The sequence below is a fragment of the Solenopsis invicta genome, chromosome 3, assembly GCF_016802725.1.
Source record: "Solenopsis invicta isolate M01_SB chromosome 3, UNIL_Sinv_3.0, whole genome shotgun sequence".
In the NCBI taxonomy this organism is placed as follows: Eukaryota; Metazoa; Arthropoda; class Insecta; order Hymenoptera; family Formicidae; genus Solenopsis; species Solenopsis invicta.
Genome location: NC_052666.1, coordinates 22,114,819 through 22,142,558, shown reverse-complemented (window position 1 = coordinate 22,142,558; position 27,740 = coordinate 22,114,819). Strand labels below are relative to the sequence as shown.

The 27,740-nt window shown below is 37.6% G+C and overlaps 1 protein-coding gene across 6 annotated transcripts in view; it reads right to left on the bottom strand.

Moving 5' to 3' along the window:
• LOC105196718 overlaps positions 1-27,740 on the bottom strand; it is a 367,858-nt gene that overhangs the window by 229,980 nt on the left and 110,138 nt on the right. The window contains exons 1-2 of one of the 6 annotated variants that reach the window (XM_039447671.1): positions 22,526-22,811; positions 20,993-21,326 (exon numbers count right to left, since the gene is read on the bottom strand). The exons of 4 other annotated variants lie outside the window; for them this stretch is intronic. The gene's annotated coding sequence lies outside the window, so the exon portion shown is untranslated. Of the gene's footprint in view, positions 1-20,992; positions 21,327-22,525; positions 22,812-27,740 lie in introns of those variants that run through there. One more of the 6 variants, XM_026134884.2, reaches the window with a different exon arrangement.

The following is a 27,740-nucleotide window of genomic DNA, read 5'->3' as shown; positions in this document are numbered from 1 at the left end:
TCGATCATTCCAAAGTTGGCAGGGGAAGGATCGCAGAAAACGGGAGGCAGGTAGCGAATGCGAACGACGGACGCCATAGACGCGTCGAAACAGCCGTGACGTCATCAATCGGGCCGGGCAACCCGTCGCGCGTACGATTTACCGAATTAACGACGCAGAATCGCAACGAGACCGTTACACTTGATAGCTCCGCGTTATCCACTCGATGAATACTAAACAATCTTCCGCGTGACACTTCCAGCGAGCCGCAAATCTCGCGAAATCCAACGAATATTGGACGAGCGAGGCGAGATCACGCGACCGTCACGGCGGCGTCTTCGTCAGCAGAAACGCGAAACTAGCTCGGATTCGGTTCCGCTGCAAGTTCAGAGGGCTGAAAAATATGACTCGTCGCGTCGGTAATGACGCATGACGCGCATTGCATTATTATCGATATTTACATATTATGCAATGTATTACATGTTATTAATAATTAATGTTAATAAAATTATTAATATAATTATGCAATAATATTGATATAATTAATACTAATAAAATATTAAAATATTATATTAATAAGTGTAATGCAGTGTAGTAAATGCATATAAGTAAATGTTTATTTATATTCTAAAGTACTAAGTACACATGCAAACGAGTAATGTTTTAAAAAAGAAGAAAATATACGGAATATATTACAAAATAAAACGATAATATATTGATAAATACAACCTTCACCAAAATTATTAAACGCTTATTTTTTTCATTTATCTGAAATTCTTTTATTTAAATTATTTCATATTAATTACTTACATGCATAAGTTAAAAGATTCTTGTGTAAAACAAACAATAATTCACAATTTTAATTTCTGTTTAATCATTTTTATTTTCTGAATTAAACTTCTGAAAGAAATTAAACATTTTTAATTTGTTTCCTTCTAAATAAAAATATTTGAAAAATATAAGGTACCCAATATTTTCGGCCAAGGCTGTATGGCTAACGGAAGAAAAGACGTGCGTGAGAATCTTGTATAAAATATCTTATAGTTCAAATAGGAAAATAAATTTCCGATAATCTATTTGATATTATTATATAAGGTATATGGTCTAGTACCCAACATGTCCTACTTGCTGTTTTTAAGTAGGTACATGGTAAATTGAACAAATAACGCTGATACATCGTATAGCCTGTCAACGTGACTTGTTTACAACAGTCGACTGCTCAGTTTGTGTAGTCTGTTATTAACAGTGAGGTCAAAAGTAAAATTTTTTTTATTGTGTTTCTCATGATTTGATATTTCGTGAGAAAGTTAATTCTCTCTATAATTATCAAATAATGAATTATTAACTTGCGCAGTTCATATTATTGTAGCTTTATATTTACAACGTCGTATTTAATTACAAATGTAACACTGAGTCACTTTATTATCCATTTTTCAAACACTTTTTTTGTGAAAAAGAGGAAAACATAATTAGGCCATTCAGCAAAAAATTGGAAAAAATCGCAAAGGCCATATAGGGTACAGTTACTTTACATTATATATAAAGTGTTTTATGTAAAATATATTTTATGTATATAGAATGTAATATTTATAAAATTATAAATTTAATTCTATTCTGAATTCTCTGTAGATCGTCTAACGTGAGCCAAACGTTCATATCATTTTATTTGCCGTATACGTGTAAGCAAGAGACAACGCTAAAGCGCGAAATCCTGGATTCTCGAGACCAGAGGGTCGCGCAATTTTATTCCCGAGCGTGGCATTAACGCCTCTCAAATCGAAACGGATTTGCTTACAGATTGCGCAAGCAAATTCCAGTAGTTCGTATTTCTCTGCTCTACTTTTTTTTTCGTTTCCCTTTTTTTCTTCTCTCGCAAATATAAAAGGACGGGTAATCTGATATTTAAGATGAGTGCGACAGGAAGTGGAGATACAGGTCTTAATAATTTCCAGCGTATTCACAACTCGGGGTAAAATAATCCGAATTCTTCCGATAATTATTTGTATAGACTTCGCCGCGGTTATTGTTTTCCTAATAATTGTTAATATTAAAATAAATAAATAATGAAAACAAAATTCTGAAAATGAATAATAAAATTAAATTTCTGATAATCAAAATAATAAGCAATAAAATTCTTAACTTTACGCGTTAAATTATTGTGTGATTGTATTTATGTGTATTGGATCATATTAATGAAATGAAATACAATATAATATTAATATAACATTAATTAATCTTATATTAATATAACATACAATGAATCTCTAACAGAAAGATCCCTACGTAAAGTTTTGTGTGAACAAAACATTTTGATGCAAAAGATTGAAACAGGATTGTATCGAGTAAAGTTCCAATGTTTTTACTCCAACTGACGATACTCAGTATTTTTGTAGCCACGTAATTATGTTGACCAAATTTATCGCGAGTCAGATAATCGCGCGTGAATTGGATCACTTAGAAAATGCAGCCGCATACACACAATGGTGGTCGCGATGGTTCTGCGACTCGCTCGTTGTCCCAGTTCACGCGGAAGGGTGCATACAAAATTAATTTCTTGCGTGTGTGTACGCCAACCGGTATCGATCGATGAGCGGGGCCCACGAACAATGGTAAAATGCAACGAAACGACGCGTACTCTCCCGATAAATTATAAAGATCCTGCCGCAAAATGATTGTATTCCGCGATTGCAATGGACGATGGAAATATGACTTTGCTTTTTAGAAAGACAATGATGTTGCATCGGATAAAAACGCAAGACGTTCTAAGTGCCAAAATGCAAAGGCCAATATTCGATAAGAATAAGGCTTAAAGACTTAGGACTTGAATGTTGAAAATTTTAACGCGATTAGAGAAAAACGAGAGAGTTAATCTGATTGCAATCATTGATCTATTAAAAATAAATTATTTTATATCAGTTAATATTTCCAATATTTAAATAAAAAAAAGTAATTTGAACATAAGACATTTATTTATGAAGTATTAATTATGTTTAAGGTAAATAAATAAAAATTAAACTAATAAAAATTTGATACTGTTTACTACTATGAAAGGATTGGAAATACGAAATACTTATATTTAAAGAAAACTTGCATTTTTGCCATGTATCAAAAAGAGTGGAATATGTGGCTGCTCACTGGTGGGACAATCAAGCTGAACAAAGAATATGAGGGCTAAGCACTTGTACTTTGCTATACATCTTTTACTATCCCTCTGCATTTGTATCACAAAATAACTACTGAATCTTATACTCCTTACAGAGAAAGTAATCATTTTACGTAGATCGTAATACATCTTTACGTTGCTACATTAACAAATCGATTCAACTCACAACGATTTAGTTAATATCAAGTGAAAAGCTGAAACCACAATGCAATACTAACATAACATAAAAACTTAGCAAAGTAGTTGTGTACAAATTATTTTTATTCCTTCTATTTCTTCTACTTTTTTGTGGCATAAATCTTCGCGGAAAGTAAATGCCGGAGTTAACCTGATGCTAATATTATCACGTCCAGTTTATTTCAGACAATAAAATTACGTGAACTATATAAAAATACACGAAGATGTGTGTCAGAGTTGTATAAGCGTAACTCGATTTGTTTGGAGGGTGAATTCACGGTACAGGATGATTTGCATTGTTATCATGCTTCTAGGGCGTAGGGGTGAATGTGTCTGCGAGGGATAAACGCGAAATTACGGCGTCTCGCCCCTGGAGACATAAAAAAAAAATGATTATGAATATTTCAATAAACCGTATCTCCCCAAGGATTACGACGCGACATGACAGTTTTACATCATCTATCGTAGGTCTCTGTTGGTGGAACCTGAGCCGTGCAGATGGATGGCCATTTGAAATATCACGTTGCAGCGACAGAGCTTGAAATAATTCAGCGAATCAGATTTGACAGATTCGTATTAAATCCTTCAGCTCGCTATTGCACTGCAAATTTTTTTCGAACTTTATCGAGTTAAATAAAGCTTGAGCGTAAAATGACACAAACGAACCCTCATTATTATATTTTTATTATAATATTAAATATTTTAATAATTTAATATTATTGCAAAAAATGTTTCCAAATTGGAAATTCTAGTACATATATGTTATGACTTCGAATGTCAGCTAAAAAATTAATATTTTAAATAATAATTTTAATATATACATATGTACAAATATGTATACATATATGTATCTTCAGAACGTTAATATTGTTGCAATAAAAGTGAGAGAAAAAGCGCAAAAATTGCTATTTTTCGAAAATATGTAGTTTTCAATATGCTTTTATGTGCGTACTACAGAAAATGGGGTTTGCGTCATTTTGTCCGCGTGCACGAAAAAAAACGTGGTCCATAACTCGCGTGGTTGAATCGACTTTATCTATCGGATAACGATAAAATGTTCTATTTATTTTTTTTTTTACATCAAAGTAGATTTAATTTTTCCATGCGTAAAAAGCGGGAAAAAATGCAAACCGCTTTTTGTTTGTGTCGTGCGTGATAGAATTTTTATTGCAATTTAACCAACATCGCGCCAATATTACGCAGTTTCACCGTTGTTGCCCCGATGATAATATCGAGGAAGATTCTAAATCAATTGATGCTTTGCCGGCTCAAGATGTTCAGACACAAAATGTTATATTAGTGGAAACAGCGACGTTAAAGTAGATCGCCGAGCGTACTTTACTCGAAGTAGCTAAAATCTTATGAAACAGCGCGAAACGTGTAAACAGCGAAATACATTTTGTAAGTAGTAGAATAATACTATTGTCGAGAAGTTGTGAGACTTATTACGCGATGGCGTGCTTATTGTTACAATTTTGCGAGATAGGAAAATCTGTCAGAATATCAAACTGTCTGCTCTGATACGCTTGGGAGATTTTAATGTAATGACAAAGGAATTAGGAGAGAGAAAATAAATGACATAATTTGCTAGAACTTTCAAATTTTACTGACTTATTATGAAATACCACGTTTCTTTTGAAAACAAACTGACAATTCTAAAAATAACGCAGTATTAATAAAAAATGAGTAAAATTTCAAGGTTCTACCAATTCATAAAACTGACACTTTTTTTCTTCTCGTAAAAGTTCTTCTCAATTCGGGAGAAAAGAGTAAAAGAGCGTAATAATGTCATTAAATTTTCTGAAAAACACTTTTCAAGCAGTAAAAGCTATATATCATAACTTCATCCGTGATAAAATTAATTTTGAACATCTAGTGATGTTCTCACTACGTTTCTTTGTCGGTACTTATAAGGGAGGAAAAAAAAATGTCCCCTCACTTCAACGTCCGGAGTCAATTCAGGACACGAGTAATCCTCTTTCCTCTCGACTCGTCTTTTTCGCAGGTTCTCCGGTCACAGCGGCGTGCAGGGTTGCACGGACCGACTCACCGACATCGCCGTTCGCGCTGTCGGTGATGAGGGCCGCAAGTTTCGTTACAGAGGGTCGAAATGGTTTTGGGTTCGTGGCTGGGTTTCCAATTTGCGAAATTGCCCGTGAGATCGTGCGTTTATGAGCCGAGATAAATGACCGGCCAAGTATCCGATACGTCGCGACTGACCATCCCCCTCCCCCCTTTCCCTCTCTTCGACGAATCGGATAGGATCGGCTCCTTTTCTCTTGTGCCACCGCATCTATAAACCGCCCGGCGTTTCCTGAGGCGGTTGCCAGTCGTGTCTTCAGGAAAGTGACCGCCATCCTGCCAATATGATCCGCACAAACGTGTCACATCCAACACGGCTCGTGCTATCGATCTACTCGCAAACGAACGGCAAACAGAGACCTTCAGTAATGTCACGTCCACGCGGTTCACCCGCTAATTCCGCATTTCGCGCAAAAGCGTTCGTCACAATCTGTTAAGCACTGTCACGCGATTGTGCGATATGTTGAAAGACTCGCTGGACAAATTGCTAATCCGAGAGACTCGATGTCCCGCCGCTACTGGAAACAAATCTGGATAGCTAAAACACGTAAATGCACTCGACGATTATGGAGGGTGGAGGGAGAGCTAACCGCTTAGATGGTCTTTAGAAACGTCATATTCGTGGTAGAAGTTATTGATCGGCTCTCTTGTACACGCGGCACAGAGCGCGTGTATTACTTCTGTATGCTTTTGGAGAATATCCAATGCACTGCTTATTGAATTGTTTAAACCGTGAAATAATATACGGGGAAAGGGGGAGAAGGGAAGGGCTTAGGAAATAAACGGTCCTCAGGCGAGTCAATTAAATTCCAATAAATTAGCGATATTCAAGCATCGAGAAGATACGTTTGAATTTCAGTGTTTTCAAAACCGATGTTTCCTTCTATAGAATTACGGTACACGGGCGTATCGTGTAAAATAATATCGTAAAAGGTTTGTTTGACAACGGCAACAACACAGCTGGCGACGCAATCGATTCGCCGTGCGTTTAAAAAATCAGTTGTACACCGTTGATCAAGCTGAAAATGATACGCTAACGAGACACTCGTAAAAATCTCGCGTGTGTTTCGAGGAAGCGAAACCGCACAAAAATGCACAGTTCACTAACAGAGACGGAAGTGTCCGATAAACAATTTGGCAAATTGGCTCGCGCTGGATTTATCGAGCCGACGCCGCTGACGCTAATAGCGCGACCGGTTTGTAATTTGGTAATGGAGCGGCGCGATAACGAGTTCGTGAGCAGATTTCGAAAACTACCAAGTAGAGTTTCCGTATTGGCCGTGAACGTAAAACCGCGGATCCAGCGTGACTATTCAGGTCCCACGGTTTCGCATATATTTTTAATATTGTGCGTTGGGATAATGCGCGCAGCGTTAACATACATTTCATTTACGTCGCGCGTATGCATAACATGAATTTCGCGCTGTGTAAGAGCGCATCCGTTATCGTGTTTGTGTAATGTCGCATACGGGCCCGAAATGAGATGCATTTTCCAGCTTTTCGCTTTGATTTCATTTTCTCGCGTAAATTTAGTTGTTACACGCCGGCGGCGACGCTATCAACTACTTAAATAACATTCAATTTATGTCACGGAAACGCGCGTTCGTGGGAAATCGATCGATGCCGCTTCACAAATACGCGACACTCGATCATCACCTTTGCATACACGTACGTACGCAGTTTTCAGCTGTTGCGAATACAAAAAGTTCTAATTGAGTCTTCATCCTGAGAATTTATTTCTATTCTCAAGTTTCCGTGCTTGTACCTTGAAGGGATTCGGGAATTTGAAGGGAGAGGCAAAAAACGTACAGTGGTACCGGCGGCGTGAGGCCCGATGGCTTTTTGTTGTCTACGTGTCCAGCCAAGAAGGGACAAAACGAATTTGAACCCCGAACTTTCTTGGCTTCCATTAGCCAGCCTTGTTAGCGTACTTTCTCTTTCGATCCCTTTTCATATTATTTATTCTACCAGTCCTTTGTATCTTATTTTCGGATGACGCTAACGTGACCAGGTTGCAGAAACATATGCGTTTATCATGTCGCCCATGTAGAGTAAATATTTTAGAAATGCGTCGCTTTATACCAATATCATACATCACTTTGTATTAATACGTGTAAATTATTAATTTTGCGATATATTAATTAAATTTTTAATTGCTTATACTTTGTACATTATTTTATATTCTGTGAAATTAAGTGAAAAATTGGATTCTTTAAAACATTATGTTGAAAATAAAAAGGACAAAATGCTTGTGATCTAAGCAAGCAGCGAAGAAAAGTTTAGTCTTACGTCTAAAATAAAAAGAATCCAGAAAATAGAGCCAGGTTTTCCTTTATGCGAGTTCTCTCTCACTCATCTTGACGATAATTGGCTTGCCAATTAAAACTTCTCGCCGTTAAAGCAGCGCGATCAGGCTGTTTACTTTTAGTTTCTGTAAAAATACTCCCAATCATGCAATCTGGTTCATGCAGTCTAGATATTCGCGAATATCTCAAGCAAGCTGTTCTAACTCTGCAAATTACATTATAACTGTCACAATTATATCTTTATAGATGCAATTATTTCTCACAAATTAAATGTTTCATTAGTATAAGTAAATTTATATTTTTAAATTTTTATTCTTTTAATATTATATTTTATTCATTTTTCTCATATTCTTTTGACATTTTATTAATGAGAAATAATTTATCCCCAAACAATTTCCGAGCGATTTTATTTATAAATATGTTTCCTCTTAATTTATTGCATATTATCACTACTATTGATATATATAAGAATTGGACAAAATAATGTAAATATCTAAGAAATAAACTTTTTTATTAATAAGAAATTAATCCATTTGTCTTTAATACAAATTTTATTCTTTTTTAAATAAAGTCAGTGCTTGAATAGTCACCAATGATAAATGTTGTACTATAATATTATTCTTTTAGCAGAGCATGTTTTAATTAATTATATAAGTTGGAAAAAGAAATTTGCTTTTTACACTATTTTCTGAAACTGTTCTTCTATTCTGCAAAACTTTAACATTTTTTCCGATCAGCGTAATTGCTTGACTTAAATATCATCGAATCATTGCAATTTTAAAGAATAGAGAAAAACAGATTTTCTCCTCCAATCTGTGAAAAGGCATTTTAAAAGAATGTTATAATACTACAGTGATGATTATTTAAACATTGTATGATCTTGTTACAAAAAAAGATAAAATATACATTAAAGACAAGTGATGGGCTACCCTTTTATTAATAAAATAAATAGTGAATTTCCAAGTGTTTATATTATTGTCTATCTTCCCTTTAGATATAATAATCGTAAGATTACTTGTAATCTTAAATATGGCGTTATTTCTACAAGACAGTCTTCAATATCCAGTTCAATTATTTGACGTCATCATTCCAGAAGGTATGTTCCTGGCGCATGATTTATTTTCACGTCTTCAACGGGTACGCAAATAAAAGTATCTTTTCCACACTTGACGCTACATGCAAATGTACAAATAATCTTTATGCGGATCTACACGAAATACGGGCATCTATCATTCACGCTGTGAAATGTAAGAAAGTTTTTTGTATGTATGTGCGAGCCTATTCTCATTATGATCAACATATCATCCTTCGATCGTTATTAATGTCGGATTCGTCAGACACGTCAAAGTCTTCTTTTCGTCATTCGTCAACCGTCACAATTTTATGTTTGCCGCATACGTGTGTATATTATATCAGAGAGAATTCAACGAAATGTCTTTTTCGACGTGCTGGTTTCATTTCATATTTACGAGCTGTCGATCATAATCGATTAAGAGCGGAATTTAACTTTCAGAGTAATAATGTGTCGAATTTTTAAACGTAATGACAGCGGCAGCTCTTGAAAAAGAGACGCTCAAAATTTATGAACCACATTTCTCATGCGAGATCGACTGGAGCGAGATCGCTAATGTGCACATTTCAACAAGCATAAATATAGTATACTGAAAAACTGATTAACATGTAAAATGGATACTTTGTGAGTGTATTTATTTAACTGGTCCTCCCTTTGACAGCGCGATGTTAAGATAAAATATTAAAATTGATTGCGCACTTTGTGAAAAACATATTGATTAACCTCCGAACAAATAAAAATTGTACGAAAGACGAATTTATGATCTGTAATCGTACCGATATTTTAATGCTGCAGACTCGTGCGTATGTGAAAATATTAGTAGAAAGTTAATATATTGAAACGCCGGGTACAGTCAAGTAATATTAAATGGAAGGATCCTAATATGCGAACCGCCCAGCTTCGTGTAAAAAGGCTGCAGAAGTTGTAAACGTGCGAACGAGCAAGATGAACATTCCGTAATACTTGTAAAGTGCGGCGAAGTGTAAAAAATGAAGGTCGCATACAGAGGCATACGCGTTATAAAGATGCACTAATATCGCAAGTTATAAAACGTTCGTGCGTTACGAGCACTGCTGACTCTTTATGCTACGTTTTAATAGCTACGTAGCAACTTTTTACTTATTAGAGCTATTTTACAGTAGAAAAGCGTAATATTAGCGGTTATATTAATTTTAATAACGTTTATAGCGATTGCTTAATATTTCTTTTGATCTGATTCATTAATAAATGGATCATTGCTGTATTCATTCACAAGAATGGTCAATTGCATGGATCTAAAAACAAAATTTCTCTAAATTTAATGAAATCAATGAGAATGTAGTAATTTCTGTAAATACGCAACCAATTAAAATGTTGTAGTCTAGATTTAAATGTTCGCGTAATATCATTAAAAGGTAAAACGTGATTACGATCGAACAATGTTTGCGTATCGCGAACTGATTCTCATGTAGCACGGTAATAACATCTGCGTTTCAAACTAGGCGCTTCTAAAACCCCACGGCCTCGCAAATTACCAGGCGCGGCATCTCGCAGGAATCCCGAGGGGCTTATTAAATCTAATCAGACCAATTTTGTGCGCGTCTTATTCCCTCGCGAGAGACGACGTTCGTTCCGTATGTACGCCGATCTCTTTGCAGGATTAACACGTCGCGATCACACTTACGACGTATTAAAGTCAACTGGCGTGTCGCGAACGGAGCCCTTTCTTCAGGCAGCAAGCTTTCCGTCTGAGAGCGGCACTTGAGTTTCCTGTACTGATTAATAACGGCAGAGTTAACATGGAGTTAAAATGCCGCTAATATTTAAACCGGAGAAACTTGACTTATTTTCTTCTTACAGTCTGCTTGAAACGAGTAAGACTGCCAATTAAATAATTTAAGTATATCTTAATATTCAGTATCATTAATCGCAAGCATCTGCCGATAATTTATTGGTGAATCTTTTTGGAGTCGATTTTCTTTCTTGCTTCAGGAATATAAAGTAATGTAAAGTAATAAATGAGTCATATTCTTGAAATTGTTGTGAAGGCGCGGTTGGTCGCTGTGTACGCGATAGAATCGCAATGGTCGCAATCGCGAATACAAATCGAAGTAGCGTGGACAATTAAAATCCCACGTGGCGCCATAAAACATCCATATTCGCCGATAAAAGTCAGCGGATGCAAGTCGGTGTTCTTGCAACGAATAGAATGAAGCAATACGAAAGATTTACGGCCACTAAATATCTTTGGTCCTCTAGAAACCGGCGGAGAACTTTCACATTACCTCGCATGGGAAGTTTCATATACTCCGCGAGCATGAATTACAATCCATTAAGGATCGCGTGTTGCGCAATATCGGCTGAAAATGTACAAAAAGGGCAAGGGTGATCGTCCGTTGTTGGAAAGCGTGTCCGGATGAAAGGCTCACCGGGTCTTATTTGCAACAGCCGCGCGAAGGCTCAGATCGATCGTTCGTTGAAGCGGGCGCTCATGAGCCGCGATTTGCATCGAGTCGCGTTGTGCGACCTGCATTATTCCGACGTGTATATACACATACGTGCGACATGTTTCATTTACATGATGTGTCACGCTGGCGACACGTCGGCTGCTGCGGAATTACGCGTGCCCTCCGCGTACAACAACTGCGGCATATCATAAATCTTTTATGACTTCCAAATGCCATTCGCGGAATTCATTATCTCGGTGTCGACTAGTCCCGCATCACCCCCTGCATCACCTCGCATTATTTAAGAAAATGCGCGTCGCAATCAATTCGTTCGATGCGCGACTCGATACGTGTTCATCGGTCTCGCTCGCGCCGGTTCACCGTAACGATCGATCAATCGGAAAGTAACCGAAAAGTAACCGGAAATGTAACGAGTTACATATAACAGAACCGCACATTACCGCTACAATTTTTAATATCGCAATTAAAATCGAGAGAAGACCAACGAACTGTAGCAGAATCTTAATGTAAAAATATTTCATATGTGATTTTATATACAGTTAAAAATTTTGTGTTAAATTTAATATATATATCGCATATCGCACATGATCCACTCAATTTTTTATGTTAATTTACCACTAGATGAATGTATTACAAAGTAAATATTATATAAAAAAAATTAACACAAAAATGTAACACTTTGACACAGTTTGGAAATGAAATACAGAAATAACATATTTCTTTAATAAAATTAACATTTATAATATGTTGACACGTACATTTTTTTATTTATTTACCTTGGACTTTATGTTTTAAAACTACATTACTTTTATTTGTTATTTGTTTATTCGCTCCATAAATTGTGTTATTTTAACACTAAAAAATATTAAATATCAAAAATTAACAAACAATTTATACGTTGATATAAGGTCAGCTCGTATAAATTTAAAAACAAATTTGAAATAATGTAAGTAGGCCAATAAGAACGAGCAAAGATTTGGGTGTTGATATAAATAATGTCTCTTTAATTTAGAGTTATACATAAAACATTTTTAAATAAAATAATCACGTTATGTTAAATTAACACTTGGATATGTTAAAAATTTAACACAAAAATTTTAACAAGGACCAGCCGTAATATAAATACAAAATGTTTTTTTATCGTTATGTACATATATTTTCTAATTTTTTTAACTGCGCGCCGTTGGTCTTGAAAAGCAGTTTTTAAATTGAATCAGAATATCACAATATTAAAAAGATCAATTTAATAATACTAATGCTTTACAGCATGTTCAACAAGAGAGACGAGGATCTTATTAGCATTATTACCATAATAAATGCTTGTTAGCATCAATAATGGCGTAGCTTGAAGAACTACGAAAATGTATATAAAATCATATAAAAATTATTATTAAGATGATTTGTTGAAATTCTCTTGATTTTAATTTGTGCAATACACTACGCGGTCTTATCTCAATTATTGTTTATACAATATTATTTTTACCATTCGGTCAAAATGCCAAATTCCAATTTGCCAAAACTCAAAAAACTTCCATACGCCAGTCATGAATTATCGAAGGGCTCCGTCTCGGCGGGCATCCAATGATTCTTCTTGACACGCACGAGCCCCAGTGGATTCTCCCTGCGTTCCTACGACGAAGATCTAAATTTCGCCGAAGCAGACAGTGATTTACATCGGCAGAATCGCTCGAACAGATCTCGCAGCGAGCGAAATGGTCGCGCGCACGTCCGCCGAGAACGTATCCGAAACGTAAACGTTTGTATGGAGGGAATCTCGCGCCGTCGACTGTATATTATGCAGATACCTGGGCAGGAATTATTGCCTGATACCGCGCGGGCAAGACTGGCACGTTGTATATTATTCCATGCGTGGTCTGTTTGATGGTAAATGATGGTCCTGCGAGTTACCGTGTCGCGCGCTTTCGCGTGCGATGCGCGATGCAACAGAGTCCGCGCAACGTAAACGCACGTTGCATCGGTGTGAGAGATATCTCCGTATCTTCGCCTATCTGACGCGGAATCCTCGCCTCGCCAGGCACAAGCCAGCGGTGTCGCTAAATTAAAGGAATTCTGGAGAGGGCAAAGTCTCAAATTTAAACGAACGAAGATTCGCCAGTTTATTGTGGCTTGAAACTTTAATCCAAGATGAACGCACGACGCTTCTACCTCCAAGTGACATCGGTTGTTCCAGTTCCGAGGAATTGAATTCATCCCGCAAATTGATTTTCGAAGGCGAGCTTTTCTCATTCGTCGTCTCGACCGCCGCCGCCGTCTCGTCGTCGTCTTCGTCGTCGTCGTCGTCGTCGTCGTCGTCGTCGCCGTCGTCGTCGGTGCGTTGTCGTCGTGTACGTTAGCGGACTTTTCGTAAGCATAAATCTTTCATGAGAGCGTTCGGAAGCGGGCGTGTCTCGCGCGTGGAGAGAAACTTTGAAATATATCTTCGTCGATTTTACGGAAACGCAGGGAAATGCGTTTATCCGTGGCTTGCGTAAAAATCCCCGGATTCGTCGGACACGATATCGATTGTCTGTGCGCAATTACGATACGTGCGTGAATGTTGCAACGTCGTGAGCGCATCCAACTTTTTCTTGCATTTATTGACAAAACTACCGACGGACGAAAAAAACGAACATACACGCGTTAAACCTCAACAGCGGGCGTATAAAAATTCATAGTTCGTACTCGCGAAAGGACAGGATTAAGTGGTTACGCGCTTAATGAATGATAATTTATTGCGTGAAAATGAACGAGATTCATCCGCCGGGTTAATTAACGCCATTCCGCGTGCGCGGTGCAAAAAGATAGGGGGAGATGATCTTTCTCTCTCTTTCTCTCTCGTACTCTTTCTTTTTTTTTTACGCTCAAACGCAACGAGAATTTTCTACGTAATCATCATTTATGTCGACAGGAGTGGAAAAAGCTAGACGCGGGAAGGTCGTGAAATAATTCAGCTAGCGCCGTTTAGCCGTCCCGATTCTCTGCTTGACACGGTCAGTTTTCGAGGCCCGCTATGCTGCGGAATTGCAACACGCGGCATTGTACAGCAGTTAAGAGTATATACGTGCCCCATCGCGGCTAACGTAGTACACGGCGTTTAAAAATCTCGATTACAGCGCTTGTCGAGTTTTATGATCTTGTGCTCATACATATACGCATATGTATAACCTAACTAATGCTTATTCCCCGTTGAGCGTTTCTAAGTTATTATTTACCGAGATTATAAATTTTAATTTATATCTACGCGTAGGGTGTCTTACAGTGTGCCGCATTACTGCTGAATAATTGGAAGTCTGGTTTTAATTGTGAAAGACAAGCCCATCGCGAGTGCAGCTTTAAACCGACTACGCCGTGTTCGCTGTATCGCGAATCGCAGGTACAGTTCGCACAAATCCCGCAGCGGCTAAATTAGATTAACCCGTTGCAACCAGACTCAGTCGAATTGTCCTATTCGCGTACCAATTCATATACCGCCTGTCCGAAAACCGTATTGTCAGACGGTCCTCGATTCTACGTTCTCGCCACTTTTATGAGTTTTCATGTGACAATTCGATGTCGACACATCGACATTTTTGTAAAGCTCTACGCTCAATCTCACGCGCTTTCGACAAGTCTGACGGTCAAAAAAACATAGCCATGTAGTGGCTGAAACATGTTCCGTTTTATATGGTTCAAAGAAAAGTATCGTCAACTTCTCTCGAAGCACTCGTTATCTCCGACGAACATTTCTCCTTTTAAGGCTTTCTCCGCGTTTCATTTTAGAAAATTCAACTCATTAAAATATGAAACTTCCATCCTTCGTCAATAATGCTTTTCAATAACGCTAAATAAATTTATGTTGCCTTTGGCCGATGCTATTAATTTAAGGGGGCATCACAGATAATACAAATTCGATAACAGACTTGAAACTTTATACAAGGCGGATGCTCCTAATCCATATAATAACGTGCTCCTAATCAATATCAGATATTTGGCAATCATGTAATTAACGATACAAGTTTCTAAAGTTTATTGGAACATTTAATTAGTCTGTGACAAATTACGTGAACCGTCAGGAAGCGTTGCGGATTGAGTTTCACCCGAAATAAAATCAGTCTAGCCACGTAATACGCGGAGAACAACTTTTAAACACGTCCGTCAGGATGTTGCTACGTTTTAATTAATTTTGAAGTACGTGGAAACAGTTTTGTGAGACTACTTCAAAGAGCATTTCATTACCTAAAGCTGTACAAAACGGACGTTCATACTCTTTCGACCAATGTATCAAGAAAAAATTCTGTTTGAATTACCGCGGAGAGTAAAAACGTTCGCTTTACTTGCGATTTTTTGATAATTGTATGGAATCAAGAAAAAATGCGTAACCTTTTACGCAACGTACGTCTTAACAAAATAAAAATTCTCTCTTTCATTTGAACTCTTCAAAAAAAGTTCTATTTCACCTGAAAGCATAATGCGGAAATGTTCAGCGATTGTTGTAGACCCGCTACAATTTCTATCTGTTTAACGAAACGCAACGCGACAGTTGAAATGTAGCCATCGCAGCCTAAAAGCCTTATGCCCAGCTACGCGCCAGCGTCCAAATGATATTGTCTGCATTCGCAGAATTTCGGGCCGTATATTTTTTCAAGCGGAGCTTTTATCACGACCGCTTTCGGACGCATCGTGCGACGTGTTATCGGCTGCTCGTGCAACGCCGCTAAACTTTAATTGACGCGGACGCGCCGAGTATTAAACCGCGTGGACGTCAATCACAAAGGACGCGCTGCCCCGTTGCAGCGTCATCGACACGAACTGGCGGGCAATAAGCGGTTGTGTAGTTGACCGTACCATTGCAAGAGTATCGCCGATCTCGTGTACATCCCTCCGATCGCATTGGTATTCACAAAGTAGCTCGTCCAAGACTTAAACGCCATCCAAGTTTGATGTCTTGCGTTATAATTTACGCTCAAGTCTTAAGCGCGATTACGTTCGTCTTGCAATTAATAATTGCACGTAGTATAATCAAATTCCCTTCGATATTGCGCGCCAGGAGTGAACAATCTCACGAGTGGCATCAAATTTTGAATACACCAACAACAAACGCAATTTCATAGACAATATTATCGTATTATCTTGACTATTTGCCCAATAACAAGGCAACTTTGTGACGCAAAACCGAGCAACTTTGTTCGGGAACTTTGTCACCTCTCGAATTCGATATAACGAGTATGTTTACTCACGAAATCGAACGCGAGCCATTGTGAGAGATTTTCGCTCGTGAGACACTTATCGAGAGAGATTGTCGCTAAATAGATATCAATTCGACATCAGTTGTCTGTCAACGGATTACGCATAATAGGCTATGAACTATGAAATATTTACGGACGCAAGCTGTTGCTCCTCTATGTGCGCTTTGTGGGAACTTTAACGACGTCGTTGCGTGTCAGTAATAATGTAACGAAATAAATTTATGATAAGCAATTAAAAAATAATATTTCTTTTTGCTAACCGAAAGTAAAAGACACTTTGAAACATATTATCGCGTTTTTAGCATTGTTACTTGTGTTGTGATTATCAGAAATTATTAGAGAATTTAATTTATCATATCACGATACTACTTCTCGTTATACATTTCAATTTTTTGGTTTAAATTGTTCAACAATTGTTTCATGAGCACAAAATATTATATGAATTCCTGCTTTGTATCCGAAAAGTTTAGTTTCATATATGTATTAAATATATGGCGAAAATTAATCAGACGTGTCAGATTAATGGTAACGATCCGTCACTTGCGTCGTTGCACGAGGTTGCTGTTATATGGGCTGCACAATTGGTTATTTGACAGCATAAGTGAACGATATTTGCGGATAGCAGTGGTTAAATTTACGCTCAGTAATACGATATTCATTGCGTTACTTCGTAATATATCAATGTGTCAACAACCTTCAGTTATTAAGCTCGTACTTGCAACTCTGTGGATTAACTTCGAAGTTCTACAGTGAAATTGTATTAATTAAATTAATTGAAAGCTAACATGTATAAAATATTGCAAACAATGAGTTTCTAGTTCTAATCACTTGTTTCACTTTTCATTCTTTATGTTACTCATAATCTTGAATATGAACCAAAAAGTTTTTCTCACGATTTAGTATCAAGTAATTAAAGAAAGATGAAAAATAAAATTGAAAATGTTTCTTTCAAGGACAATAAGTGATAACTTCGATTAAAATCGATTTAGGTGTAACAGTGTCGTCCAAACTTAAACGTCACAGACGATTAAGGATGACGGTGGAATTGTGCGTAGCAGCGCATCAATCCCTTTTGCTATTAACCCGCAAAGCTTCATTACAGCTTCAGTGACCTGAATTCCTAGACAGCGTGATTGCAATTGAACATACACCGCCGAGTGATTAACTAACGTGTCGGTTCCACGATGTCGCCAGTTCGGCTGGCCTGACAATATTTGCTATTTATTTCCGGCCAGACCTTCATAGTGTTTAATTGTACGAATCGTCGTCTGCCGTAACTCTCTCGAATGCGCGTCAAGGAATGAACTATCAAAGTTAGAACGATCTACCGCTGCGACGTGGAGAGACCTTTGACATTCCGGTGCGAAGCCGGCTCATTACAGTCCCTGTACCGGGGAGCAACGTACCATATCACAGGTTCCATTACTAAAACAGTTCAGATCGCACAGTCGCACCGACATTCGCTAAGGCTGATCTATTAACAAGCTTTGCTAAGCCTGACCGATATGACGCGATCACACGTAATAAACGCTCGCAAGAAATGCTTTAGGGAAGCTATAACTCAAAATATTCACATTATGTACAATAAAACACTGTCGTCTGTAAAAACAAAAAGCGTTTGTTACGATCGCTTTATAAGTTTTAGATTGAGACTATAAAATTTGGAGATAATCGTTGTAGCATAACAATATTCGTGTAATCTTATACACTGAGAAAAAAAGTCGAAATATTCAGAAGCAAATGTTATTTGTGACGTTTCTTCAATATTTATTGATTATAAAAATGTTTGAAAACTAATGACAGAATATTTCGATGAAATATATCTCTCTCATTTTTCTTATTATTTGACTTATTTGCTAAGAATAAAATTTTATTTCATCATATTTAAGTAAGCATTTATTTCAGTAAAATAAGCATATATTTACAGATAAATTTTTACATACCTTTTTCTCAGTGTATTGAAAACGATTGGAAATCAAAACTTGAATGTTGCGAAATTGCATTACTTATTCATAAATTTGGTTAAATTCCACTAATTTTATAGGAAAAATTCAATTTCTCCGTTACACATCTTAAAGAAATAATTTCTGTCGTGATTGAATGTACAATGACTTTGCGAAGAGACGTGCATTAAAACAAACGAGTATGACGAATAAATTACTTTGTTAGAATCCATCGATGAATTTCTTTCAGGGAAGTTCGTTAATTGCAAGCTCGCGCGAATCGTTCGAGTTTCGGCACTTGACGCTGACGAGTTTGCATAACGCTTAATATAAATGGAAAACCGGAGAAGTTTGTGCTCTCGATGCGTTGTCGCGATGCATAATTCATAATGATGCTGAACGGCCGCTATCGACATTTCTTCTTGAATAAACTTAATCGAAAGTTTAGCGGAATACAATTTTCGATAAATTGGCATTATATTCTAATAATAAGTACTATAAAACATTGGATAGGATTTGTCTAATTAATGTTTAATACATGTTCATATTATATTTATACACCGCATTTTCATACTTTTTAATTATAATCACGTATATTTTAAGTTGCAAGTATGTATTATTAGAAAAATGTTTGTATACATCTGATAGTTTTTATATTTAGAATATGCTTTATAAAGCGTTTTAATTTAATATTTTTGCTTGTCTCCCTTAACTCGTTCGAGGAATATCGCAATAGTACATTGTCACGCGCACGCAAGCATATTAAAACTATTGTTTCGACCAGCTATTGATTAGTAATAGCTCCCACGAGAGAGGCAGGCAGTTAACTCGTCTCTAGAGCTCTCATTTGTTCGCCATGAAAAACCAATTTTGCGAATCGATTTTACGTTTCGTGCCAAATAACACAGAAGCGTTTATTTGATAATTTTTTATCTAAACCCGACATTTTATTCAACTATTTTGTACAATTTTGTAGATTATTTTTTCTTGTCATGTAAATATCACCGATGTTCCGTTTCAAGAAACAAGAATTCTCAACATATTTAAGATTTTTGGGTAATATCTCGTAGACGTAAATGATGTGCTAAAATGTATTTTTCATGGAGATAATGGAACGGACAATATAGATTTTTTTCTTGTCAAATGTGCTTCCGCGATTTTATTTTCCTAGGATTTTCGACGATGACGGTATTGTTTATTGAGCAGGATTCAGCGAAATACGAAATGGAATGCTGACACGGTGCTTGCAAGAGGTTTTTTCGGCGTTAGTGCATTTCGCTGTATTTCACTTGGACGTTAACGATTTCTAAACGAAAACAAGAGAGTACCGGCTTTATGACAAAACAATCTTTAACTTTTTAGACTAATTAAGCTGTTTCCGACAAGACACACTGCGGTGATGTTTTATGTTTCAGGAAATACAATTTTTCTCTTTATCTCTTTCTGTTGCGTTGCCAATTCAATAGGCCTGGTAAATGGATCTGATAAAAATACTATTTGAATTAACACATAAAAGAATATAGAAATAGCTTTTATCCATCAAATTCTGTGTTTTTATAAAATGTCATAATTTTTTATGTTATTTTTAAGTTATTATTAATGTTACGTTTTGTAAGAATAATGGCAAATATATCATCAGTAATTTAGAATAAAAAGTTGGCAAATTCCGCGGAATAAAATATTTTATATTCAATGTTAAAACAAATATATGCAAAAACATCAATTAACTCAGCAGATTTGCAGTACACTCATATACTAGTTGCGTATCGGTTCTCTAATGAAAAATGGTTATATTCCACACTGGCGTGTTAGCGTAACGAATTACTTAATATCGGTCGAGTTAACAAATAATATGTAACAAAAAGTTATCAGTTTATTTCGATCGATAACGCAGATTATTAACGAGACTGCAATAAATTGGAACTATTTTTTTCTGTCACGCGGTATATTATCCTTCAAAACGAGTGAACGTAATCGGCTATTCTGCCGTGGCAAATTAACTGTACAGCGGATGATGAATAACGGATCAATGTGAATGATCGATGGCGTTAAATTAAACCGATTAAACTGATTCAATTATTTGCGGTCTTGTCGTGAATCGCGGAATGTATAAAACAGAATCGCATGCTTTTTGTACCTCCTCATTGAATCACCTTAGATAGGACGACAGTCAGATGTTGCTTGCAATGTTACACGTAATTTACCATTATTACCAGCGCCGGTCTAACGAGATAAAATATGAGTGTGAATTACTACGGAGAATTGAGACGAGAGCGGGAAAATTAAGGGCTGCACCCTCATAGCCACTGCTACTCCCGTTAATTGGTAAATACGTTATCAGGGATATATGATACACGCCTAAATTAATTACGAGTATTGTATTCAAATCGCGAGAAGGCAGATGCTTCACGAAAGAGGGAATTACAAAAAATAATACACGACGGGTTTAATATAATTTTAAACAAATAAAGGTTTCAGTACCATGTCCAACGAAATAATCCGTTAGCTTGTAATTTCGATATTACAATGGCATAAAAGCAATTTGAATTTCAAAGAGCATCACGTAAAAAAATATCTTACATATACATGAGTACTTACCGTTAAATTTCATCCAATCGCACACCGTTCGTCAATGCCCAGCTTTCGTGTGTGCCCCCGTTGATTAATTAATCACGTTCTCGTTACATATACATTTACACTGAATTCTGCTAATATTTTACCAATTAGTATCTATCCAGCATGATCCATTATGCGCTTTTAATGATCCTTTTGCTTCTCTCGAAGTTGTTCACCATGGACTAATACTTCCAATCGCGAACAGCACGTTTCAGTCTTGCGTAATTATATCGGGATTAACAGTCACAATTCGTATTCGATTTTAAAATATTAATTTTAATTGTCTCATTAGCCGCGAGTTCATCGTCGGTATTTTCTAATTATTTTTTGAATTCATTATTTTAAAATATTGATATATTTTACAATTATTGTAAAAATTGGACATGAAACTGCGTCGGCTGCTGTGAGGATTATTTAAGGGCGTTCTTGAATTAAATAGTATTTTTAGCAATAACGTTTCCATAAGTATAATTAAATACCGTTTTTCAAACAAGTATGAGTTGGACTAAGGCGGGGCATATATAATTGTCACTCCTCGTTTGTTCCCAGAATCGGAATTCTGATAACAGAACGCGAACGGGCGACGAACGATGCTAAGTTTCCGCATTTATAATTGCTATAAGAGCTTCCGATCATTATTATCATCCCCAAGGAATTCTGAATGCAATTTGGCTAGTAACTTCCATTGAAACTGCGAGACGCGCAGGATACGAGGAGAAGACTATTCAGTAGACAAAATTCACGTCACATGGTATAAAAGATTAATAGTGTGCATTAAGTCACATATAAAACCTGTTATTCCTCAGTTTAGCATTTTTATAATTACTAATATAAAAAGTCAGAAATTATAAATGTCTCACTGTTTCATGTTTTCAATTAACTTTACGGTACCGATATTTCGATCGCAAAGCCGTGAAAAATCGACAATAGAAGGGACACACATTAGAAAAAGAGAGTAGCTAATAGAAGTTCAAAATGTTACATTTTATATTTAATCGATAAGTGTTGCCAAACTTTTCAATCATTATTATCGCACGTCGCAAATCGAGTTTCTAACGCAATTTAATCGGAAAGTTACCCGAGAAGTTGGCAAACAGAAAACGAAAGGGAGCGGAGAAGAGTTGGTTGAGAGGCTCGCAGGCATGACACGGGATGAGGGAAGGGTCGCGGGAAAGAGATGCGTCGTATCTTAAATTTACTTCGAGCACCTCGCCGCTATTTTCCGATAATGGCGAACGCACGATCGGACGTCGCCACGCCGGAGTTTCTTTGGCGCGGATTGCACGATGTCGGAAATTATGTTTGCATAATTTTCAATCTCGCGGTAAAAACCACCGACGTATCGACTCGGAGAACTCGCGCGACCACATATCCGAGTATCGCATCGATCCGCACGATTATCGCAAATAATAATTGATAACCGGTAGCTCCTTCATCGACCAATAACGAAAATTGTCGAATTTGTAAACGTATTCCTTTCGAAAGTAAGCAAATTTAATCCTAATTATCACTCACATCTAACACATTTCTTCGTCATTTCCCGTAAGAACGACGGATTGATCAAGCAATTATTTGCTCGTCGTCACGACTACTCCGAATTGTACCCGTAGCTTTATATGAATGGAGACTTTGATTTCTCTGAAACTTGTCGCGCACAGAGAGTAATCTCCCCGTTGCTCTTGACGACACGACGGGAGTAGTCGACGAGCCCTCGATCTCACCTCCCTTAAGCACGGACCGGGGGAGCGAAGGGCATCGCGTCGCGAATTGCACTGACACTCGCAGATTCTCCGTTTCCCGCAGAAGCTTCCAACACGAACCCTCTCCCTACCCCAGTACGAGCTCTTACCCTCTTTCAACCCACCCCGCGGGCCGTGGCTTTTAGCGCAAGCGCTTGTGCTTTTCCGCGGACTGCGTCCTATCCTAATTCACATCAGCGTAAGCACGGTCCTATCCAGCTCGTGCGGAACATTGAGAATTTCTCCCTTCGTCATACTATTTTGCTATTCCGAATTATGAGGCAAAGATTCTTTATTTTTTCTTGTACGTATAAACAATTACTTATTTAGACGTCTTTCGTACACGTCACGAAGACAATTCTGCTCCAAATTTTCATTAAATGTAATGTATGTTACAACTTTGATTCCTTTTATAATAATTGTGACGAATATACTACGTATTTAAAACATGAATCTGTAAAAAAATAATTACACCTTAAGTATTTCCAAAATAATAATTAAACAATAATTTTTGAAATATAAGAAATATTTCTAAAGTAATTGTTTTATACGTAAAAAAAAAATAAAGAATTTCTGCCTCACAATTCGTCGGAATAGCAAAATAATTTGACGAAGGGAGAAATTCTCAATGTTCCGCACGAGCTGGATAGAACCGTGCTCTACAGTTTCTATTTTTATAGAATTAGTAAATTACTGACAAGATTTAGCAGAAATTTTATAGCTCACTAAAAAAATAAAATATGTATTTATTTCACGTTTTACTCAATTGGGTATTTAATGTGACTGCATAAAACTTCAAAGATCTTGGTCAATATTTGCTGGCTTGTACAGAATATAGTGACTGAATTATGTACATAATAATTAACCAAATCAGAGCCATACGTTGGACTGTAATTGATAATATCGCTAAAGTAAATCAATGCGAACGATTGCGGACCGTTCGTTTATTCGACACAATTTCGCGGCAGTTGAACGGTTATTGACCACTGAAATATTTACGAGAATTTACAGCTCGCTAATACGCGATGAAAATAACAGGACAATAGCTCCTACATGATTTTTAATTCATTGTCAAGTACCATCGTGACATTGCGTTAGCTCTGAATAATTTTGTTTACCAGAATAAATATCTCATGTATGTTACACATATTTTGTTTCTCCTGTATCCATATATGTCGTCCTACCTCTCTTCTCTGATTCTCCATCATATGATAATATTTCGAAACAGCGTGTCAAAGGCGCAGCAATCAAACGCTTAAATAATAATATTAATAACAATATTTTAACAAAAATTAAAAAATCTAAAATACTCGTTTTATTTTAAAGAAAAAAGTGTTCCAAAATATATTTATTGGACATTTATAATAGGCGAGTACGTTTAAAAAAGAAGAGCGAGCGAAAATGAAGAAAAACCATTGATAATTGGTCGCGCGAGAGACCGACATGAGAAATCAGTTCGTTAAGGCTGACAAATTGAGCGTGGCTGTGGTTGCAAGTCCTGACAAACAGGTATTCTAATAAAGTGCCCCGAGGGTGAGTTGCGCGTTGCAGCGATGAATTTTTCATCCATCCGCGTCGGACGTTGATCAAAACTCGGCGCGTTGCATGCGCACCATCGCGTCGGAAGAGAGGCAACAGTTTGAGAATTAAGATTACCCTAGAGAGAAAGAGGGTGAGAGAAAGAGAGAGAAAGGGAGAGAGAGAGAGAGAGAGAGAGAGAGAGACGCGCACTCGTCATATTTCGACGAGGGTGGTTTATTCGCTCCAGCGGTTTCGCTGTACCTCTCATTAGCCTCGCTCCTCTGGCGGCTTTCTTTCTCTCCGCGCCGACGGTTAATAAAGCCAACTGTCCGAACCGGGCAGTTGAATTGGCCAAGTTTTAATTTCCTCGGGAACCAACGTGCTCCCGAGCAATCGTCGAGTTTATCGCGGATGAACGTGTTGCCGAGTTGTTGGCCAACGGTTGAATTGCGGGCCGCTCGTTCGAGTGATAGTCGAAGTGGTCAAAGCGGCGGTCCGCGTGCGCGCGCTGGATGTGTAACACATTAAATTTCCATAAATATGTAGCACGACGCAGCAAATTTCCGCTGGGATCCACTCAGGATCTACATACCTGCATCCGGCGCGCTTTAATTTCCCGCTTTGTCAACTGTGTATCGGGATAATCGACAAAGTTATCGCGAATGAACGCAACGCCGGTTGTTAGCGAAAGCGTGAATCCCCCCGTTGCCGGCACGACTGTTCAATTGGTCCCATGACGATATCGCGACGTTTCACTTTTATAGAATAATATAATGCAAAACGTGAAAAAAAAGAGCAGACACGCAGGTTGTCAAACAAGGGATTGCTTTCAGCTGTATGTATGCATGTCACAGAGCATTTATCGTTTAACATTATATATATAAAAATTGCAGAATAAAAAAAGAATTTATATTTCAATCTGGCTCCATTTACAAGTGACATGAATGGAACGATAATATTCTGAAAAGTGTATTGGAATATGTATGTGGAAGATTTTTTAAAGAACAGCTTGTCATTATCAGAAACATAAAGAGTCCTGCATAGATTCGCTGCGTAGTCTACGTGCAAGTATAACTCACGTCCGAATCTCGCTCACGACTTTATCTGGTAATATCTCAATTTCGGTATATGTGCATCTCTGGCGTACATCTCTCTCTCTCTCTCTCTCTCTCTCTCTCTCTCTCTCTCTCTCTCTCTCTCTCTCTCTCTCTCTCTCTCTCTCTCTCTTGACAGGCAAAGTGTTGCACAGTCGACATTACGACGAAATCAACGGAAAGGTCGGCGACCAGCGTGTAGTTTCACGAATTCCATCAGTTGCACGGAGACACGATATCAGCGAGACGCAATCACAGCCACGTCACGGCATTCGTGCTTCTCTCTACATATTTTCCTCTCAGATAACGAGGCGGCAGTGGCTCGCGACACGTTCGCTCACTATAAGTTCGACGAACAGCCGAAACGAATGGCTCTCGACGGAATTAAAATCTGCGCGAGTCGGCGAGATGCCGCCAACCAGTTTATCGGACAGGCCCGTAATTGTTTGGGAAAAAAGGGCTCCTTTCCCCAAGAGCTCACACTAATGAGAGACCTCTAATTGTCGTTAGATTATATCGTTAATTACTTCTGTTACTAGTGACAAATTGTCTTTCCCGCTAATTGTTGTTTTTATACAAAGCAACACTTGTATTAATACTGTACACTTGTATTAATCACTCTATAAAATAATATTTTTCGACAAAAAAGATAAAGCTTTATGGTCTGTTTTCGAGCCTCCACATTCGTGCATTAAAGAAAGAATTAAAAAAAAAAAAAAATACATCAAGTTATTTTCAAGATATTACGCAAAATTAGAACTGAACGAGCCTCTTTCCCGTACATTTAACTACGCAGCATTATTACCGATCCCTGCGTCATTGTCAAGAGAGCCATTACATGTCTTGATGGAATTCACGAAACTCCGTTGGCAGCGTTCGCCAAAAGTACAGGGATGCGCTCCGCAACGCTTCGTAACAAATGGGACGATCTGCATGTAATGGAACTGTGTTTAGTAGCTGTGTGTTAATGTGTGTTCAGTGCAACGCTCCGATTCGCAAGCGTGTACGTTGGCATATATTTAGAATTTCCTGTGCCGAGGATCACCATCCTCGAAGTAGCAGGGGGATCTATTCGCGACTGAACGATCGCTCCTAATTTACGAATCAAAACGCGTACGAAGCGAAGAAAGATCGTGAGAAATTACCGTTCCGTGCGACGAACTCTGAAGCGAGAATCCGCAGTTTTCTCGAACGAGTTCCTATCAGAATTTTATTCGAACACTGTGGTTTTTCTACGGGGATGCTCTTTCGCTTTGCGAGTCGGTACGACGATTAAGTTGCTAAAGTGCGAAGTTTCAAAAGTAGGACGGTGATGTGGAACGTGGTTGCACTCAGTTGAATAATTCGAGCCACGAAGAACGGTGTGACTTACTTACACGACGGTTACCGGAGCCCCAATTAATGTGCGGCATAGTAAATTGATATGTTTTCCGTACTAAGCTTAGAGAAACGCGCAAACTGCGGTGACGTTGCCGCACACATCCACGGATTTGTAGGCTGAAACAGTGCCAGCTGGATGAGTTCACGGCAAAATGGATTCGTGACCGAGCGTGTCTTACACGAAATTTTAGTTGTTGAAGTTCCAAGTTTATCGTGCTGTTTCATTCAATAGAAATTTGGATTTGTGAAAGTTGCGTCGAGCTAGCCAACGTAAATTTTAAGAAAAGCATAACGTTTGTCGTCGAATTAACACAAATAGATTCTCGGTGTGTTCCTCAAATACCGATTTAAATCTACATCGTATTTTCTCATCTCGACAAGCTGTGCGCGAAAGCATCGCAAGATAATATTCACTCCATTCCCTCGGTTATATATATCGCAATTTTCAAAGAATTTCGACACAATATTCCTTCAGGCCAAACGTAATTATGCGTCCCTTTGTGGCCAACCGTAGAACATTCATTTCTTTTGGTTCGACTCGAATTGTGATTCCGCCATTGATTTCTGACATTCATTTCTTCCATGTGGAAGAAAGGGAGAATAGCTCGTGCGGGTCCCATCCAATTTCGCCTTTTGAAAGCAATTCATCCGCTCTTTGACTAACGGTTGATAAACTGTTATCTGTAATAGCGGCTTTCATTTTTTTTTTTTGTTTGTTTGTTTGTATTCAAAAGTAATTTGTCAGCAGACGAATGCTCTCATACAAAACGGCAAGCACCAGAAAATTCTATTTTTAGTCAAATAATAAATGCACAAATTAAAAATGCGCAAATGCCGTATGCATTTTCTAATAGCGAATTCGATTGGACTGCATTAGTGGGCACTGATGCATATTAGAGCCGCTGTACACTACTCTAATCTCATTTAAAAATAAAATATAAGTACCTTGAATGATAAAATATATATTTTACCAAATAGCATAATATTATAAAATAT